Genomic DNA, 5,324 nt, shown 5'->3' with positions numbered 1-5,324 from the left:
ATGATAAATAGATACATAGATGGATGGATAGATTGATAGAATAGATACTTGGATGGATAGATCAATAGAATAGATACATAGATAAACAGATAGATACATAGATGGATGAATAGATTGATAGAATCGATAGATAGATAGATAGATAGATAGATAGATAGATAGATAGACAGACATATACATACATACATACATACATACATGGATACATACATAGATACGCACATAGATACATAGAAACGGATGGATGAATAAATTGATTGACAGATACATACATATACATACATATGTACATATATACATACATGCATACATACATAGATGGATGATAGATAATAGGTGATAGATATATTATAGATGGATAGATAGATAGATAGATAGATTAGATACATAAATGGATGGATAGATACATAGATACATAGACGGATAGGTAGATGATAGATATGATAGATTCTAACATCAACCAGAAAGAAAATTACACAAAGGAATATGAAAGAAAAAAAATGTTTGAGACCTTTCATTTCACATCAAGAACACAATTCACAAAAGAAACATGACAGATTCATCATCAAATTAAAGATATTTGACCAGATGACAGAATCTTTAGCTGGAGAGATGGCTCACTTGGTGAAGTGTTTGCCTTGAGATTATGAGGGCTTGAGTTTAGATTCTTGGTAGCCATATAGAAAACCAGACTAGATGACAGGCATCTGTAATTCCAGTACTAGCAAGATGGAAGGCAGAGACATGTAGAACCCTGGAAACTTATGTGCCAGATAGTCTAGTCTACTTGGTATAGTCCTAAGTTAATCAGAGACTCCATCTCAAATAATAGGGAGTGCTGGGCACCAACACCACAGGTTGTCCTCCAACCTCTACTTATGCACCATGAGTATTTACACTGGTACCCACAAATGAAGAGAAGGAGGGAAGGGAGGGGGAAGTGGGGAGAGAGAGACCCACAAAATTGAATACATGCAGACCTCATACCTGACAAAGGACTAGCATCCAGAATACACAATAAGCATTCAAATGTAAATGATAAAGATCTAAACAGTCCCACCACAACATGATTCAAATCAAGAGGTAAATAAACCTATGAAAAGCTTTTAGAAATGGAGGAAAGATTGGGTATCATCAAGGTAGGTAAAAGAAAAGGAGAGGGCTTGTCTAGAGGAGGGCTTGTTCCTCTCTGTAGAGGGACACACATACACACCATTCATATAATCAAGATAATACCCTCAGACGTGCTCACAGGCTAGCCTGACCTATGTAATCCTTCACTGAGACTTTCCAAATAACTCTAGAGTGTGTCAAGTTGTCAGTTAAAACTAACCATCACAGTTGACCTTGACCTTGGCATTACTGTTTTTCCCTCATATTCTGTCATCACACATACAGTTTAGCTGGAGCCAAGGAAATAGATTCTCTGGGTTCCCAGGAGGAAGAGCTCAAGATCTCTGTGCTCTTTTGAATGGGCTCTGGAGAGAACATGGTAACAGAATATGCAAGGCAGGCAGGGTTGTTACCTGGACTGCTGGAGCTGCACCTCTGAGCCAATGCTTTCTCTTTACTAACTCAGCCAGGTCTGCCATTCTACCTTCTGTGATAGGAAACAGGGAGGCTTGCAGGCCTCAAGTCTCCTTGGGTTTCCTCCCCAAATAATGTCTTCTTAGATCCCCATCCCAGAGAGACACCAGAAAAGCCACAAAGTCTAAAGATGGGAAGGAGACCATGTATATATGCAAATATACTCTAGAAACATGAGCATGCCATGCACAGATGGCAAGACACCACACACTCCGCCTTTCTGAAGGGATCTCAGGTTCCTCCCACTGAGTTATACACCCTCTCTTGTCTCAGCATAGCCCTGGTTACCATGCCCTCCTTTCCTTTGAATGCTTTCTTCTGTTGCCCCAGCCATACACACGGTGACTGCATCCTGTGCTTTCTGACTCTCAAGTTGACGCAGCCCACCCTTCCTGTTCTGTCCGTTTCCTTATAACTTGTGTTAAACCCCTCCGACTGAAATATCTTGTATGTGAAGTGTGTTAGTTACTTGTCGTTGCTGTAAGATATCTGAGGAAAGCACTGAGGTAGAGGGGTTTGTTTGGCTGGCAGTTCAAGGGCACAGCCCACCACAGTGGGGAGGCAGACGGTTACATTGGGTCTTCAGTCAGGGAGAGCAATGGGTGCTAAAGTTCACCTTACTTTCTCCTTCTCATTTGGTCTAAGACCACAACCCATGGAAGAGTGCTTCTCACATTTAGGGTGAGTCTCCTCGTTTATTTAAGATAACCTCTCACAGATGTGCCCAGAGGCTTGGTTTCTAGGTAAATCTAGAAATCTAGATCTAGATCCCGTTAGGGTCACAATCAATATACACCTGTTTTCTTTCTTGATTCTAACCAACGGCCATGGAATACGTACATGTTACCATATAGTATCAGAGAATGAGTACTCAAAAAGGCATTAAGTTAAGAAGGCTGTCCTTCAACCTACAAACAGCAAAGACAGTAAGTATCCTTGGAGGCCATTTATCTAAAAATGATATCTCACCTTAGCAGACCACTTAGTCCCCGCTTTCTGGCACCAAACATCATGTTCAGCTTTTCACAGCTCTTCTGAGAACTCTGAATATTCTCACCATGTGGACGCTAGAACGAGAGAAACTGGAGAAATCCCAGCAAATCCCTAGATAGAGCAAAGCATGGCAGGCTGTTGCTCATCCCTGTTGGAGTTAGACATCTTTTTCTGTCCATGCTGTGTTCCTCCTATGCTACTGCAACCAAAAGGGAATCTCCTCATCAGTCGTCCCCGAGGTGCCTGTGTAGGAAGCAAAGCTGAGAACCAGAGTGAACTGGGAGTTGGAGCTACATGAATTCTAGTCTGAATGGAGGTTTCCTGTGTGGCCTCAGAGATGTCATTTATTCTCTGCCTGTCCTTTGAGGACATCGAGGAGAGTGAGTTCATTTTAGCAAATGTAAGCAGATTTAGAGAGGGCCAGCAGAGCTCACTGGGCCTCTTGGGGTTGGAAGCAAGAAGCCAGACTCCTGGTTCTTGGTTGGGAGAAGGGAAAGCTGAGATGAAGTTTTGGGGTCAGCAGTGAAGCTCCTGAAGGCCACACAGAGATAACAGGCCATGAGGTAGCTAGAGGGAGAATGTGACTGCCTCACACTGTGGTGTGGGATGCTAACCGCCATAACAGACATGCAGACGAAGAGCCTCGAGCCATCTGGAGATACTGCACTAACTGCTGAGATGGCCATTGCTCTCCAGAGACAGTGGACCTGTCTTCAGCGAGGCTGTAGGAGGGCCCTGCTCATCCGGCTGGGCGCCCAGTGTGTTCTCCACTCTCCCACTTCCATATGGCCATCTGTCATTCCTGTGAACCCTTCTGAGGCCTCTCATTTGCACTGAGTAATAGCCACCCCACAAAGAGACTATGGAGAAGGTAACAGGAGGCAACAAGTACTGGTGTAAGACTGTCTTCCCCAGGATCCCCCAACCCAGCCAGCCCCAATACCACATCTCCCCTCATTATCCTCAAATTTTTCTTGGTAAATAGATACCACTAGCCATCACACATGAAGCAGCCATGCCCTACAGTCTACTAGAAGTTTGAGCATCCAAGAACTTTCTCATAAATTGGTGGGTCATCCACATACCTACTGTGTTCCATGAATGCACATGTGCATATGAGAGGCTGCAGGAATAGACTGTGTGACATGAATGCACATGTGTATATGACAAGCTTCGGGGCGAGGCTGGTTGATGTTATGTCAGCTAGTGAGGCTGTAATTCCCAGCTGTTTGATGAAACACAGTCTAGCGATTTCCAGGAGGGCACTTTCAAAATGTGATTAGTACTCAAACAAATGGACTTTGAGTTAAACCACAGTCCTCTTCACCAAACAGGTGAACTTCATCTAATCAGCTGAAAAAAAAATAAAGATTGAAGCTACATGTGGTGACACTTGTTTCTTAACTGGCAGTTGGGAGCCTGAAGCATAAGGACCATTTGTTCAAGATCAACTCAGCAGTTAATAATGATAGTTACAACCAGTCGGAGCACAGAGAGTAAGTACCACAGGGTACTCAGCCATAGTGGGACATCTATAAGATACCTCACCCCCGAGGCTCAGGGACCATAGCTGAAGAGGGAGCAGAAAGATTGTAAGAGCCAGAGGTCAGTGTTGTGCTTTTTAAAAAGAAACAGAAGCAGGGATATATTTGGTGGAAGCACAGTATGGTGTTGGGGAAGGGGGATGGGGGATGGGAGGAAGGGATGCCTCTGTGGGCCCATGCTAAGGCATCCCTTCCCCCTAAGGCACCAGCCATAAGACAGTATAGTATAGAATAGAGTTTATTTAGGGGATGGGGAGGGGAGGAGAGAGGGGAGGAGAGATGGGAGGAGAGAGGGGAGGAGAGAGGAGAGAAGGGAGAGGAGGACGGGGGAGGGGGAGAGGGGAAAGGAAGAGGGGGGACAGGGAAAAGGAGGAGGGGGGAGAGGGAAGATGGGAGAGGGGAGAGGGGAAGAGGGGAAGAGGGGAAGAAGAGGGGAAGAGGGGAAGAAGAGGGGAAGAGGGGAGAGGGGAGAGGGAGTAGAGGAAGTAGAGGAGTAGAGGCCGGCCATGAGCATGTGGAGAGAGAGGGGGGAGTGGAGTGGAGAGAGAAAGAGTAAGGAGCAGGAGCAAGAGAAGAGAGCAAGAACACGAGGGTACGAGAGAGGAGGGGGCAAGCAGCCCCTTCTATAGTGAGTCAGGCACACCTCCTATTGCCAGGTAACTGTGGGGCTGAGCCTAGAGTAAATGCCAACAGTCAGAGAGAAAAACAGTGTCTTCTAGGCATGCAAAGAAGATGCCTCCCTGACCTTAGAGCAACTGTGGTTGCCTGCACTGAACTTGCATAAGGTCAAGCCAGCCAACATGGTAGCTGTTGAGGTATCAACAGCTAACAGTTTCCAGGAGAGGGAGAGTCAGTTTTCTTTAAGGGTGTGGTCCTATATAAGCCCCATAAATTAGGATCAATGAGCTATGTTTAAAAAGAGAACACAAAGTTGGGAAAGGTTCGGGGTAGGGGCAGATCTAGATGGAGATAAGGGTAGACCTGGAAGGGGAATATGACCAAAATATACCATCTGCATGTGTGAAATTCTCAGGAAAAAAAAGCCAGATTTTTTTTTTTTTTTAAAGATGTGGTTCCCAGAAAAAGAAATGTCAAATTACTTTACATGTTATGGTATATGAGAAAAGTGTCATGCTATAACTACAGATATGCTGGGATTGAGAAAAAGAAAAGAACACACAGCTTAGGCTCCATAGCAAG

The sequence above is a fragment of the Arvicanthis niloticus genome, chromosome 17 (genome assembly GCF_011762505.2).
Source record: "Arvicanthis niloticus isolate mArvNil1 chromosome 17, mArvNil1.pat.X, whole genome shotgun sequence".
Classification (NCBI taxonomy): domain Eukaryota; kingdom Metazoa; phylum Chordata; class Mammalia; order Rodentia; family Muridae; genus Arvicanthis; species Arvicanthis niloticus.
This window is presented reverse-complemented; position numbering follows the sequence as displayed.